The following is a 16,965-nucleotide window of genomic DNA, read 5'->3' on the forward strand; positions in this document are numbered from 1 at the left end:
CCGTATATTAGCTCTGAGCTCTCATCCGAAAGGTCGATCACGAGTCCATCACGTGATCCAATTGACATCACATAAATACTTGTATATACGTGCTATAGATCAAGGGGAAGTTAGAAAACAATCTACATTGTAATACATGTACTTTGCGCAGTTGGTTTTCGACTGGGGGGAGGAGGAGGAGGAGGAGGAGGAGGAGGGAGTAATTACTGGGGAAATTGGGGGGAGAAGGGTGGGAGGATAGCCCCGAGGGGGAAAAGTGTTCAAATTTCTCCAAAATATAGAGTTCAAATAGAATGACTAGGACAAAAAATCTCTATTGTTGTTTTTTTTTCTTGTTGTTGATGGTGGTTGCAGTGTTGTTATCGGTGGTGTTTGTGGTGCCGTTGTTAGTAGTGGTGTTAGTCTTGTTTGTATTGGCTTTAGTGCAAGAGTTAGTGTTGTTGGTATTGTTATTACTGTAATTTATTCTATTGTTTTTCTTTAATTACTCTACGGTTTTGTTCTTTTTCCCATACGGTAGTGGTGCTTGTTGACTATGGCCAACTATTAGGAAGAGGGGCTGCGTGGGTCGTGAGGGGGGGGAGGGAGGGAGGGAGGGAGGGAGGGGGGAAGGGAGGGAGGGAGGGAGCGTGGTGGTAAAAAGGTTAAGAACTAAGGCTCCTCCTGTGGATTCGTTTCCGCAATTTACTCACTCGCACTTTGTCCCACTTTTCTCTCATTTCTGGTTCACCCACTTTACTATATCCCCAACACCAACACTTTGTCCAAAGAGATTAATGTCCTAGTGTAAGGCAGGATCTGTTTGTGTGTGTGTGCGCATGCGTGTGTGTGTGTGTTTGCGTGCGTGCGTGCGTGCGTGTGTGTGTGTGTGTGTGTGTGTGTGTGTGTGTGTGTGTGTGTGTGTGTGTGTGTGTGTGTGTGTGTGTGTGTGTGTGTGTGTGATATTTTCTGCGAAGGTCACCAACCTGAGTAGCGAGAATTTGATCTCATGCCTCATCTTGTGGTGCCCACATTTTTTTCTTTACCGTATTTATTGTTATTTCATTTACTTGTTGAATTATTCATTTAATTTTCTATCTACTTGGTGAACCATTCATTTATATATCTATCGTCTTTAAGAAGACCACGATCACCGGATTTAACGAGCAGTCAAGTTGTCAATCAAACTAATTAACATTGGATTTAACACCGTCAAATTGTGTAGTTTAACACCCCCAGGGATTTTTTATTTTTTAGTTTTATCATTATTTTTTTCCAATTGGTTACGAAAGAGCATTTCAAGATGTACAGATATGGTGGGAGGTTCTTAGAAATATAATTGTTATTTACTTTTTTATAATTGATTGATGATTTTATTAATTTCTCTGTGTATCTATTGTTATCTATTTATTAATCAATTTATGTAGTTTTCGTCTATTTCTATATTTTCATTTATTTATTCATTAACTTGCACATCTATTTGTCTATTATGTTTATTAATTTATTTATTTATAGCTAGAAGAACCATTTTCATAAACTTTGATCATTTTTTGTGCTGTCGGAGCCGCAGTATTAAAAAAATGAGGTCAGATTAGGAAAGACGTTTCTAAAAATCATATATATATATATATATATATATATATATAATTTTGCCTGAAAAGTTGTACAGAGTTACAATATATGACGTCTTAGTTTTGATGGAGTATTTGTTTTGAAAAAAGCTTCTGGAGCCACGCAACTGTGAGAAAAAAAAAAATCGCAGGTTGCCGACCATTGGAGTCTAACCCGTGAGGGGGTCAAAAGAGCCACCCGGTACGGAAGGGTGCTTAGCCCCTTCCCCCTGGGGCGCCACGGGGACGAACGAAACCCCCCCGGCGGCGGGAACCTCAAGAAGAGGAACAACAGCACCATCCCCAGCATGGAAGGGTTTTGAGGAAGAGTAGAACTGATGAGGTGCGATTGGGATACCAGGCTCCTGTTCACACACATACACACACACACACACACACACACACACACACACACACACACACACACACACACACACACACACACACATACACACACACACACATATACACACACACATATACATGCACGCACACGCGCACACACACACACACACACAAAGCAGACACGCAAACACGCAGGTACGAATTTAGAAAGAAAAAAAAAACGAATAAACAAATACACACACAAACGTGTAGATAGGCATTAACACATTTTATACTATTGGTGCCATACGTATTTAACCCCTTCCGTACCGGTGTAAACCCTCCCTCCCCTCCCCCCCCAACCCTCGTTGGTGAAAGAGTTGGCACCTTCTCTGAAGTGAGCCACTTCAGACAATTTGTTCTGGTTTAGTGCTGAAGGGCTGCCCTCGGCCTGGCCAACGTGCGAAATCGCACATTAAATAGGACCGCAAAGAATTATTCAAAAAATAAATCGCTCAAAACACACTCCAGACACCTTCACAACCGCAACCCTGGCACGCACGCACACACACAATACATACACACACACACACACATATATATATATATATATATATATATATATATATATTATCAGCCACAATTCACTTTAATTCTAAGCCATCAACGTCGAAGAACTCGATGGAGGCATACATGCAGAAATTGATACGTGGTCAAGTTAAGGATTCGAATTAGAATTAAAGTGAATTGTGGTTGATTGTAATCTGTTCACTGGCATTCATTCGGTGTTGCACAAATACTTTCCCGCGTTACATACAACCAATTGTACTATCATGGCGGAGGTGGGTTGAACGCAAAAATTTCGTGTATGTGTATGTAACTCGAGCATACAAATATAAGAAAGTTACGCCAAACTTACACTGTATGTCTCTTAACAGCGCTATGGGCTAAGTCTGTCGCTTGCTACGTGTTAGCAGGGGTTCGAGTTCTTAGCTTGACCACGTATCAATTTTTGCATGTATGCCTCCATCGAGTTCCTCAACGTTGATGGCATAGAATTAAAGTGCACTGTAGTTGAAAAATGTAAATATGTTCATTGGGACCCATTCAGTGTTGTACATATGTATGTATGTATATACAAGAGAGAAAGAGTACAACGGCGAGCCACAAAACTGATTCCAAATATCAAAAATAAATCATACGAAAATCGACTAAAACATATGAATCTGTTTTCCCTAAAAAAGCGTAGACTCAGAGGTGACTTGATACAGGTCTTTAAAATTCTAAAGGGAATTAACATCAAAAGTGACCAAATTTTTACATTGAATGAGAATCAGACAAGAAACAATGGTCTTAAACTCTCCGGAAATAGATTAAATTTGGAAGTAGGTAGAAACAACTTTGCCAACCGTGTAGTTAATGAATGGAATAAACTTCCTGCACAGGTAGTGCAATGTAGTTCAGTTCGAAGCTTTAAGAATCATTTAGATAAATACCTAAGTAAGATGCTGTAATGATTATAATTTATCTTATATTATTTGTTTTTGTTTTGTTATCATTTGTCTGTCTGATTTTTATTTATTATTAGTTATATGTCAATTTATTATTATTTACTATTTACCTGTTTGTTTATTATTTAACTATACCTATGCATTTATTTATGTATTTTATTTGTTATTTACATTATCATAGTTTTTATTTATTATTTTATTATTAATATGATTTTTTTTTTCGCATCCGACCTAGATATGGATCAAAAGGTCTCCTGTCGGCATGCTCCGCCTTTGTAATCCTTTGTAATATATGAGGAAGGAAGAGAAAGAAACGGGTCTTGGGCCGAGTTTATTCCTGACCGGGCAGGAATAAACTCGGCCCTAGACCCGTGTCTTTCTCTTCCTCCTTCCTCAAACCTGTCACAATTTTTCAATATATATATATATATATATATATATATATATATGACATAAGTGGAGTAGGAAACACAGGAGTTTTGGTCTGAGTTTATTCCTGTGTTTCCTACTCCACTTACACCTATACAGACTCCTGTGATTCCAACTCCACTTACGTCAACCTGTCAAAATGTCTCAACACACACACACACACAATATATATATATATATATATATATATATATATATAATATATGTATATATGTATGTGTGTGTGTGTGTGTGTGTGTGTGTGTGTATTCACTTGGTCTTTGGATCACGTGTTGGACTCGTGATCGACAGCTATTTCCCTCCTGGAAGAGAGCTCAGAGCTCGTAGGTCCGATCTATGGGTAATGCTATGACCTTGCACACACACACACACCCAACTCCCCGCCCACGAGAGTTGGAGTAACACCCCTCAGCGCTGCGATACTGATATTATTTCAGCCCCGGGCGAGGATCGAACCCGGACCTCCGTAGTGGCAGGCCAGAGCTCTAACCACAGCGCCACAGTGTGTGTGTGTGTGTGTGTGTGTGTGTGTGTGTGTGTGTGTGTGTGTGTGTGTGTGTGTGGGTTGATTTAAACTATGACAAATGTAACTGAAGGCGGAGGAAGTATACGAGGAATAATGGAAGAATTTTACTGCCTTAACGTTTCGACCCTTAGGGTCTTGATCACAAAGCTTTGTGATCAAGACCCTAAGGATCGAAACGTTGAGGCTGGAAAATTCTTCCATTATTCCTCGTATACTTCCTCCGCCTTCAGTTACATATATAATATATATATATATATATATATATATATATATATATATACATACATAGATAGATAGATAGATAGATAGATAGATAGATAGATAGATAGATATAAAGAGGTACAGGCAAGGGGAACAGTGTGGGTCGCACGTGTACAGTAGGTGGGGGGGTGGTAAATTTTACAACTCGTAATTGTAAACACCCACGCGCCCGTCCGCGCATGCTCACAACCAAGTCGACCTCGAGAACCTGCGTCTGCTCACAGCTGTGGTCAAAAGTGCACAACCCGCTGGGATATGAGCGAGGTCACTAAATGTCTTGAATCATGTCGCATTAGTGTAGTAGTAGTAGTAGGAAAAATGCATGACTGTTATGTATTTTATTGTATAGTCACAATTACTATTATTATCATTATTGCTATTAATATCAATATCATTATTACTATCATCATTGTTATTATCACAACTATTATCATTACTTTTATTATTATTATTACTATTATCTTTCTCAATGCCATTGCCATTATTATTACCATCATTATTATTTACTATTCCTTTGTCTTGCTGTATAGCGGGATTCGGGGATAAGCCTTCATCTACAGAGAACTCAGATGGAAGGGGGGACAACAAATGGGCTCTTGGATGGGCGTGAGGCAGATGTACTGTAAGGTTGGCATATGTTTTGACCCAGTCACCTACTTTATAAAAGGGAAAAGGGATTACATGTATGTATGTATGTATGTATGTATGTATATGTGCAGGTACGTATTCATGTTGTATTTACCTAGTTGTATTTTGCGGGAAGGGGAGCTACGCTCGTGGTGTCCCGCCTTTGTATCTCGCAGTGTCTAGTTTGCTCTGAAACTCATGAATGTTTTTGCGCACACTATTTCATTGTCCAGTTTGTTCCAAGTGTCCACCACTCTATGTGGAAAACTGTTTTTTCTTCAGATCTCTTCTGTAGCTATGTTTTTTTGTTTCTTTTCCATGTCCTCTTGTGCTTCTCCTGTCCCAGTTTAACAGGTCCTCTCTATCGAATATTTCTGTGCCTTTCATGATTCTGTAGATGGTCAGTAGGTTACCTCTCTTCTTTGCTCCAGAGTCGGTAACTCCAGTTTAGCCAATCTCTCCTCATGTGTGTATATGCAGGTACATATTCATATGTGTATGTATGTATGTATGTATATATACAGGTACGTACTCGTGTGTATGCATGTATATATGCAGGTACGTACTCATGTGTGTATGCATGTATATCACTGTATGGAAGCATGTATATATATATATATATTATATATATATATATATATATATTATAATATATATATATATATATATATATATATATATATATATATACATTTTAACAACCACAATGCACTTTAATTCTAAGCCATCAAAGGCCGACATGCAGAAATTGAAATGCGGTACTGCCAAGGACTCGAACCAACTAGACTATTTTGATAGCCTAGTTGGTAAGTCACTACCGCACTTGTCATGAGGATGCTGGGTTCGAGTCCTTGGCAGTACCGTATTTCAATTTCTGCATGTCGGCCTTTGATGGCTTAGAATTAAAGTGCATTGTGGTTGTTAAAATGTATCTCTAATCACTGGGACCCATTCAGTGTTGTACAAATACATACATACATACACACACACACACACACACACACACACACACACACACATATATATATATATATATATATATATATATATATATATGTACAAAAGAAAAAATTAAAAGGTGTATAGACAAATTCAAAGTTAATAAAACACCAGGGCCTGACGGTTGGCATCCAAGAATGTTAAAGGAAATGAAAAATGAGATTGTTGTTCCATTAGAAATTATTTTCAAGAAATCCATCATATCCGGAGATGTCCCAAGAGAATGGAAGCTAGCTAACGTTACTCCCATATTCAAAAAAGGTGACAAAAAGAAACCAAATAACTACAGGCCTATAAGTTTGACTTCAGTCGTAGGAAAAATAATGGAAACTATCATCAGAGATGCTATCGAACATCATTTAGAAAATAACCGTTTGATAAATGATAGCCAGCATGGTTTCAGACGGAAACGTTCTTGCGTAACTAACTTATTCGAATTCTACAATACAGTTATCTCGAGTTATGACAAAAGAAACAATATAGATTTAATATATCTAGACTTTGCAAAAGCTTTTGATACCGTCCCACACGAAAGACTACTTACTAAATTAGCTTTACACGGAATAAGTGGTAGCCTATTAGGTTGGACTAGTAATTGGTTGAATGGTCGAAAACAGAGAGTTGTTTTAAATGGAAAAACTTCTAGATGGAAAAATGTTACAAGTGGAGTTCCTCAGGGTTCCGTTCTTGGACCACTTCTATTCATAGTATATATAAATGATATAGACCATGGACTAGAATCTACTGTTTCCAAATTTGCTGATGATACAAAACTGTGCGGAGTGGCAAATGATCACTCAAACCAATTAGATATTCAAGAAGATTTAGATAAATTACAGCAATGGCCTGAAAAGTGGCTAATGAAATTTAACACAGGTAAATGCAAGGTAATGCACATTGGTAAAAATAACAGTAAGTACGATTACAAGTTATTTGGAAATTCGTTAACAAAAGTGGATAGTAAAAAAGATCTCGGCGTAATTATCAGTAACGACCTCAAATCATCCAAGCAGTGTATTTCAGCCTCTGAGAAAGCAAATAAGATTCTGGGACTGATTGCGCGATCTTTTGATTTCAAAAGTCCATCACTCATTAACAAGCTATATAAATCGTTAGTTCGTCCACATTTGGAATATGATGTTTCCGTATGGTCACCGAATCTCATTGACAGACTGGAAAAAGTACAACGGCGAGCCACAAAACTGATTCCAAATATCAAAAATAAATCATACGAAAATCGACTAAAACATATGAATCTGTTTTCCCTAAAAAAGCGTAGACTCAGAGGTGACTTGATACAGGTCTGATATTTTAAAGGGAATTGACAACATCAAAAGTGACCAAATTTTCACATTGAATGAGAATCAGACAAGAAACAATGGTCTCAAACTGTCCGGAAATAGATTCAATTTGGAGGTGGGTAGAAACAACTTTGCCAACCGTGTAGTTAATGAATGGAATAAAGTTCCTGCACAGGTAGTGCAATGAAGTTCAGTTTGAAGCTTCAAGAATCATTTAGATAAATACCTAAGATGCTGTAATGATTTATGTATTTTATTTGTTATTTACATCATTATAGTTTTTATTTATTATTTCATTATTAATATGATTTTTTTTCGCATCCGACCTAGATATGGATCAAAAGGTCTCCTGTCGGCATGCTCCGCCTTTGTAATCCTTTGTATGTACGAGTATGTATGTATGTATGCATGCATGTATGGATGTATATCAAATGATGACAGTATACAACCACGGAAATAAATTAAATCGCCTGACAATAGCCAAAATAAATAAAAAATCACCATCAGGTAGAGAAATCTAATACATCGACAGGTGGCTGCCACTTGCCAAAGCTGTCCGAACACTGAGGGCAAAGGTGACAGAATCAGCCGCTTATAAGAGTAGGCGAAGGATTCTCCCAGATGAATAGAAATGCCTGGCAACAGATGACGTTTTACCACCCTACTCTTATGTCAATAAAATAATATGTGTCAGCTAGAATAAACTCTTTAGACGATACCACATCTAGATGACATGAATTTCAGTTACTTTGTGTGTGTGTATTCACCTTGGTCTTTGGATCACGTGTTGGACTCGTGATCGACAGCTATTTCCCTCCCGGAAGAGAGCTCAGAGCTCGTATGACCGATCTATGGGTAATGCTATGACCTTTCACACACACACACACACCCAACTCCCCGCCCACGAGAGTCAGAGTAACGACCCGAAGCACAGCGATACCGAAATCATTTCGGCCCTGGGCAGGATTCGAACTGGCTACTGTGTGTGTGTGTGTGTGTTCACTTGGTCTTTGGATCACGTGTTGGACTCGTGATCGACAGCTATTTCCCTCCTGGAAGAGAGCTCAGAGCTCGTAGGTCCGATCTATGGGTAATGCTATGACCTTGCACACACACACACCCAACTCCCCGCCCACGAGAGTCAGAGTAACGACCCGAAGCGCAGCGGTACCGAAATAATTTCGGCCCTGGGCAGGATTCGAACCAAGAACTGCGGGCCACTATGGTGGCAGTTCAGCGTGTGTGTGTGTGTGTGTGTGTGTGTGTGTGTGTGTGTGTGTGTGTGTGTGTGTGTGTGTGTATTCACCTCGGATCTGCTGCAGCCTCTTTTCGAGACAGCCAAACACCACCCTACGGCAGTGAGCTCAGAGCTCATTATTAGCAGATCTCTGGGTAGGTGTGTGTGTGTGTGTGTGTGTGTGTGTGTGTGTGTGTGTGTGTACGTACGTAAACTGAACTAGATAATATATTTACAGCACCAAATAATCGGTCGAAATTATAAGTTGGCTTGAATTACTTTTGTGAGGAATATGCGTGCGTTCATGAATGCATGTGTGAATATGTGTATCAATATCTTAATTTCATTCATGTTCAAATGTGTGCAAATGTTCTTATATTGTCCGCTCTCTCTCCCTCTTTCCCTCGTTCACCTCCTTTCCCTCTATCCCTTCAGCAGAACATGGCACTTCATGAATGTTCACTAAATCACAGACATGTTTTGAACTTGCAATATATTGTACACGTGCATGCTTCTGAACGACAGAAAGCATCTACACGCCACAGCTGCATCTCCTTTGTAACAGCTGATCGAGGGACACCCACACCCTGTGGGCGTGGCCTTCCTACGCCCACGGACAGCCCGTACCAGACCTTAGCAACGCCCATGAAATCTACCTAGATGACTGGAGTGCTTTTTCACAGAATTATTTTGTCTATAACCTCCATTCCCCCATCAATTTCACAATGACATATTGCGCATGCTTAACGATGAAATATTGAAATGAGCTCCACAGCATTTGGCGAACAGCATTACATAAGACATACGTGCGAGGTTAAGAAACTCGTCGATCGATTCTATTGTTCTAGAGAATTTCGGTCTCTCCGACATGACGCCATTCATTCTCTCCGAAATGTCGTTTTTTGTGTCTCCCTCTCCGCGTCCTCTAGAATTAGTTTACAGTAAACCATATATCGATTTGTATACGCATTTAAATTTTCTATCCGTCCGTCATTCATCTTGCATCGTATATGCCCTCCTTGTTCGCTAAATCAGATGAATGGTAAGTCTCACTAAGGTCGATACTCGTAACTCGTATTGCTGAAATTCGGTGTAAAAAGAGGTTCGCTATACCGAGGGTTTACTGTGTTATTATTCTTACGAGTAACATAAAACGATGATTCTAATGTGGTTGAATAGGTTCTAAAGATCCATTGAAGAATACTGAGGGTCATCATGGGGTTAACTAGCTAGGTTTACCGGGCAAAACTATTTATTTTAATGCCGAGGTGAAAAAACTTTATGGGTATGCAAGTAGAACTTAAGAACATTGAAATTGAACACAAACCATTTGTGAATCTTATTTTTAAAAATCACCATTGACAATTACCCCTTCTGTACTACGTGATACTCTTCATTTCCATTCCTGCTATCGCCAGGCGATTTTATTCAACCCGTGGCTTTTTCAATATTATTTACGATTAACATTTGATCTGGTTACCGCATCTTATTTTGTTACGGGGCACTTCCCCTTGCCCAGCAGAAAGGTTAAGGAACGCACAGTTGTACCCAGCGCTACTGGAACATGTGTGGGTGTTTGGGCTTACCTTGTAGAGGAAGAGACGACATGACGAGGGCACGGTCCTCCCCCACACAAAAAATGGATCTGCCCAATGTCACAGAATTGAATATCGACATGGTTGGATGATGAGTAATGCGTGGTTCCAATCAACGTATTGTATTTCATTTTGTCATTTTTTCCTTTACATATTTATACACTGACTTGAATTATTCGTAAAATTGAGTTTTGTTCTTCATTTCGTTTTTATTCGAATCGCATGCCCTCGATAATGTATTTCATTTTTAATCGTTGTGTCGTTTCTGTTTTCGATCGTACTATGGTAATAACTTTTGTTTTTCAAGAACACTAAATCCACTTTAGCCACTCAACTCACTTCAGAGATCACTGAACACATGTCATCCAATTAACTGACAATCGATAATGACGCGAACGAAAACGTGCACAATAACGAACTCCAAACTCCTCGCGGTGATTTAAACAGTAGAAAGCGTGGGAGGACGCAGCCTGCCTCCTTACTCCCTCGGCGTCCCAGACCGAACTAAGTTGGTCTATCGCCTTACCTATCTCTTGCCCAGGGTTGCCAGGCGTCGGAGAGAAAAAAAAAATTACACAGCGTACAAAAACAGGACATTTTCCAGATAAAAAGGCCAATAATAGCTATGACCCGAAAAATTATTTTCAAAAAGTTGAACGACTATTTCGCATAGTATGTCGTATCTATAAAATTACCTAATTATCTTTTTATATTTCACAGACAACACTGAACATCAAACCTCTTTGCATGTTCTTCTTTTGACTTGAACTTGACGTATCCCCGTTGTCCTTTTTTCATGATAACGAACACGGGGCTTCCAAAAATAGGACATATTATCCTAAAAAGGACACACTTGGCAACTTTGCTATCTCGCCCGTGCTGGCCTGTGTGGCCTGCCTTGCCACCCCCACACACAATTTGCACGCACGCGCGAACGCACACTCGCATGGACCCCACGAGTTGACCCGTTTGTATTTACCTAGTTGCAATGTGTAGGAAGGGAGCTACGCTCGAGGTGCTCCGTCTCTTATTTTCCATTGGTTCCATCTCATTTTGAATTAATATATGAATACGGCTTATCCAGCACTAATTTCAAAGGTACTAGGGATAACTATTCCTTCTATTTACTTCCATGTTTATTCAATGCTATTTATTTGTTTATTTTGGGTGGATTGGGAACTGACTCAAATCCTTTAGTCAGGCTGCTATTCTTTCCAGTGTCCCATGTCGATTAACCCCCCACCCCCCTTCCACTCTTTCTTGTGTTTTGGGCGTCACCAGGACATTTCATTCATTCCAAATGGTAACCCAAGGAGAGAAGAGGAGTGAAGGAAGGGGAACGAGGAGGAGGAAGAGGAGAAGGAAAAGGAAGTAATGTGAAAGGAGGTGGAGGGGAGAGGGAGGAGAAGGGGAGAGAAGGAAAGGGGAAGAGGAGGAGGAAAACAGGAAGAGTGGGGAGGGGAAATCAGTGATGATGTGAGAGGAGGGGAGAGGTGGGGGGAGGGGAGAGGAGGAGGGGGTGTACAGGAAGAAAGGGAAGGAGAAATGGGTGGAAAGGGGTGTAAAGAAGTCAAGAACCAACCCCCTCACTCAATTATGACGTCACATGAGTGATGACGTATTGGATGCGAGCTTTCACAGTGCCCCACGAAACGACGTTTACTATATACAAGCGGACCGACGAGGGAAGGGAGATAGAGAGAGGAAGGTGGAGAGAGAGCGAGTGGGATGGAAGGAGGAGGAGGAGAAAAAGAGGAGAGGTCGGAGGGAGAGAGAGAGAGAGAGAAGGAGCAGAGGGGGACGTTGTGATGGCGACGCAAACATGGCTGATGCTGAGGGAGGAGGAGCGGCGGCGGCGGCGCCTCAACAGGTGATGATGAGCTTAATAACATTTAACCTTTTACGCGACTTCGTAAGGACGCGAGGCACCACGTCTCCAAGCAAGGAAAGGGAAGAGCCGCCTTCTCTTCTTCGTCGCCAATTACCAGCGCTTCTGGCCTTGTGGGTAATGTCGCGGGGGAAGAAGAGTAATGTTTGAGTGGTTCTTATTCAGTTACATTTATTCTATTTACTTGAGTGTTTGATATATTTACAGCAATAACCAACGCTTCTATCCCGCAAGGACCAATATCGATCCGAAGTAGGGGAGTCGTAGGGGAGGTGGTGGTGGTGAAGGACACCTCCCATTAAACTCTGATGACAAGATTCCTTGTCATTTGGTCAAATAAAACAAAAAAATCATAAAACACCAAAATGTTTGATCAAATACCAGAAAAATATGACGTCTGTCCTCGCGTCCTGCGAGGACCGACGTCATATTTTTTTAGGGTGTTTGATCAAACATTTTGGTGTTTTATGATTTTTTGTTTTATTTGACCAAATGACAAGGAATCTTGTCATCGGAGTTGAATGGGTTAACATGTTCGATATATAGTGGCCGTTTCCTTTGGGTGAATAAAATCGTTTGGCCCCAACAAGACCGAGAATATAAATGGAGAGTAGTGAAAATATAAAAGACCTTGTACCAGCGATTCTGTGGAATATGAGAGCTTGCCGGGTGGTAAATGGTACACAGTACAGGTACCAAGTTCCTACGGAGAATCGTGGGCTGTCGCTGGAATTAATTTGTATCAAACCAGAGGCTGCACTGTGAGACTCGGTTTAGGCCAGTTAACACCAGCATAATTCGTGAACCTTAACTCTGGCTCTATTGTAAGCATCATGTGGCCTTGCGTTTCCCTGATGTTGATCCTACTCACAGGGTTCCCGTCTCCGCAAGAGAGAACCCTCGATGTAGGAAATGAAGTGAACGCCCACAGGATTCCTGGATGGGTCTAGTAGCAGTGGCGATTCTAGGACTATGAAAGTGGGAGGGCCAGCTGAAAAACTGGAGGGGCCATGGCCCTCCCAGACCCCCCCCCCCCAGAATCGCCACTGCGTGTGACGCTGTGATGCGGTCAGTACTGCAGTAGTATTTACCAAGGTGTGTGTATATTTTTATATATATATATAATTTAAAAATAGGATATGCAAAAAAACTGGGGGGCCAACCTGGGGCCAGCTGAAAAACTGGGGGGGGGGGCATGGCCCTTCCAGCCCCCCCCCCCACCCCAAGAATCGCTACTGTCTAGTGGATCAAACCTGTCGTGAGTTGTCTGGGATGGGAAGGAAGGGTAGGTGCATGAGAGTTTGCTCGGAGAGACCGTGGTTGGGACTGGCGTGTGAGTGTGAGTGAAGGAACACGTTACCTGGCGCCCAAAATTGATGATCATGATGACACTTGACCCCTACGCTATCAAAAGGCGGTACTATGGAATTTAATAAAAATCAGCTGGTGGCACCCTTAGAAATACCGCCCGATACGGAGAGGGTTGATTGAAAGGTTGTGGGTCGTAGTATCCTTTTGCTACCCGGGTTTGAGGGCTGGGTTGCCACGGAAATGAATAAAATCTTCTAGCGGGAGCCAGGATGAAAGGAAAAGTACCACCCAGTACGGAAGGGGTTAGGGAAGCGCGCGTGCACACACACACACACACACACCCTTTATCCTCCCCCACTTCCCGCATCCCCTTAAAAAAAAAAAAAATCTGATCACTTTGTACTGTCTGCTCTTCTACCTTCTTTTAATCCTTTAGTTTTACTGTTTACCACCTTAACACACCGGGCAAAGGTGGATGATTCAGTCGCAAGAAAGAACGCCCTAGCGTGTACGTGGGTGATTTGTCACCACGGTCCTGGATCATGAGCTTGACTCGTGATCGGCAGTATCTATCCTTCAAAGTGAGAGCTCAGAACTCGTATGTAGCCCTGTTACCTCGTACACACACGTCCCTTTGCTCAAAGAGATGGTGACGGCTTGTAGCATCTGTGAAAGCTTTACGCGCCGCGAGCGCGAGTGAACTCGGGACGTCAAGTGGGGAAGTCCGAGGCACTAACCACTGTATTTACCTAGTTGTATTATACAAGAAGGGGAGCTATGCTCGTTAACCCGTCTTTGTATCGCTCAGCATCTAGTTTGTTCTTAAATTCTTGTATGGTTTTTCCACACACTATTGCTTCATCTAATTTGTTCCAGACATCCACCACTCTGTGTGGAAATCCACCATTGTGTGTGTGTGTGTGTGTGTGTGTGTGTGTGTGTGTGTGTGTGTGTGTGTGTGTGTGTGTGTGTGTGTGTATTCACCTTGGTCTTTGGATCACGTGGACTCGTGATCGACAGCTATTTCCCTCCCGGAAGAGAGCTCAGAGATCGTATGACCGATTGAAGGGTACTGCTATGACCTTACACACACACACACACACACACACACACACACACCCAACCCCCCACCCACGAGAGTCGGAGTAACGACCCGAAGCGCAGCGATACTGACATAATTTCGGCCCTGGGCAGGATTCGAACCAGGCACTGCCGCACCTCCGTACTGGCAGTCCAGTACTCTATCAACCGCGCCACCGAGTCGTGTGTGTGTGTGTGCGCTCATCTGATTGCAATGTGCGAATTTATAGCAATGTTTATGGAGTCCTGTCTCCATTTGTTCATATTTGTTTTGATTTCACTTATGTTCTGAATAGCTTCTTAAAATTTGCTCCATAATTGTGTGTGTGTGTGTATGTGTGTTTGTATGCACGCGCGCTCGTGTGTCTGTCTGTGTGTGTGTGTGTGTGTGTGTGTGTGTGTGTGTGTGTGTGTATGTGTATATTTACCTTGGTTTTTGGATCACGTGTTGGACTCGTGATCGACAGATATTTCCCTACTGGAAGAGAGCTCAGAGCTCGTATGACCACTCTATGGGTAATGCTATGACCTTACACGCACACAAACCCCCAACTCCCCGCCCATGTGAGTTGGAGTGACGACTCAAAGCGCAGCGATACTGAAATTATTTCAGCCCTGGGCAGGATTCGAACCCGGACCACCGTAGTGACAGTCGGGGACTCTACCAACCGCGCCACTGTGTGTGTGTGCGCGCGCGAATGTATTTGTATTTACCTAATTATAGCATTCATTATTTACGAGCGCGCCCACGCCTATGTTGGTGGGTGTTTGTATGTAAATTCATTTCATAACAAACAAGACCCGGGGGCCAAGATCTCGAAGTTTGTCACTCCAAGTTCCCACACTACTCAAGTCGAGGACAAGATCCCACGCCGGTGAGGAGACTCCAACTTGTTCTCCCAAACAAGATCACAGATTGTCTTTTATCATTAGATTTACACACACACACACACACACACACCCACACACACCATAGAAACACATTTGGGCGAGCACACACGTTTCTTCATAAAGATTACACGGCTTGTCGGAGCAGTGGTACCGTTCGCGACCCTATTCCAGTGGTCAGAGTTCGATTCCCTCTCAGGGCTGAAATAATTTCAGAATCGCTGCACTGCGAGCCGTCATTCTAAGCCCAATCGGGCATATGCATGCGTCTCTAACTTTTCCGTATCAGGTGACAATAGCTGTCGATCACGAGTCCAACACGTAATCCAAAACAATGGTGAATCACATGGGTCGATGGTGTAGTCATACCGATCTCGACCGGTAATTCAGAGATACAAGTTCGAACCTCGACCAGAGCTGAAAAATTCAGCATCGATGCACTACGAGCAGGTATTCCAGCTCTGGTGGGCAAGGAATTGGATGTATTTGCAAGGTCACAGCATTACCCATAAATAGGGCCATATACAAGCTCTGAGCTCTCATCCGGGAGGATAATACCTGTAGATCACGAATCTAACACATGAATCATGCGCGCTACACCTACTCTGAACTCTCGTCCGGGACGGTCGTAGCTGTCGATCACAAGTCCAACACGTGATCCATGACACAGGAGGTGCAGCGGATGAAATATCTGATGCCTCAGTACACAAGGTAACAAAAGTTACAAAACAAAAGAAAATCGGATCAGGGTAAGAGATGTCACATACGCAATATAACGTCTCTTCTACATAATTACTTCAAGAGGCAGCGATGGAGGTTGAAATTGAAGTACTCTCAGATATAGACAGAGCTTGAGAAGGAAGGAGAAATTAAGGAAATGGAGTAGTAGTATGTGACGAAGATGGAAAAGAAGCAGGCCAAAGTGGAGAAAAGTGAAAAAAAAACCGGAAAATAAAGGGAAAGCGATAACGCACATAAATACGGCAATGACGACATTGATAAGGACATCGTCGACGACGACAACGTGAAGTATCGAATTTCGTTACCGACAATTCACAAGAGTTTGTACCGTATTGGACGATGTTGAGTTAGGTAGAAGAGTGTGGATGCACTTTACAAACAACTTGGCGATGCAGTGGTATCGCTCTCAACGACTAATTTAATTCAACGATCCGTGTTCAACGCCCGCCCAGGGCTGAAAATTGCAGCATCATTGTCAACTGGCACTCTAACTCTGGTGGCCAAGGAGTTGTGCATGTGTAAAGTTACATCATTACCCACAGATCGGACTCTGCATCTCTAAGCTCTCATTCGGAAGGGTAATAGCTGTCGATCAAGAGTTCAACATGTGATCCAAGAACTTGGTGAATCACTCCTAGGCTATGGGATTGTTTATGCG

The 16,965-nt window shown here is 42.0% G+C and overlaps 1 protein-coding gene across 1 annotated transcript in view; it reads right to left on the bottom strand.

Moving 5' to 3' along the window:
- The window catches only part of LOC143035586 (uncharacterized), a 408,032-nt gene extending 397,142 nt beyond the window's left edge, over positions 1–10,890 (bottom strand). The window contains exon 1 of the mRNA XM_076202452.1: positions 10,391–10,890. The gene's annotated coding sequence lies outside the window, so the exon portion shown is untranslated. The remainder of the gene's footprint in view (positions 1–10,390) is intronic.
- Between the last annotated feature and the right edge of the window lie 6,075 nt (positions 10,891–16,965).

Source organism: Oratosquilla oratoria, chromosome 19, assembly GCF_046742065.1.
Source record: "Oratosquilla oratoria isolate Oo_2021 chromosome 19, ASM4674206v1, whole genome shotgun sequence".
NCBI classification, from domain to species: Eukaryota; Metazoa; Arthropoda; class Malacostraca; order Stomatopoda; family Squillidae; genus Oratosquilla; species Oratosquilla oratoria.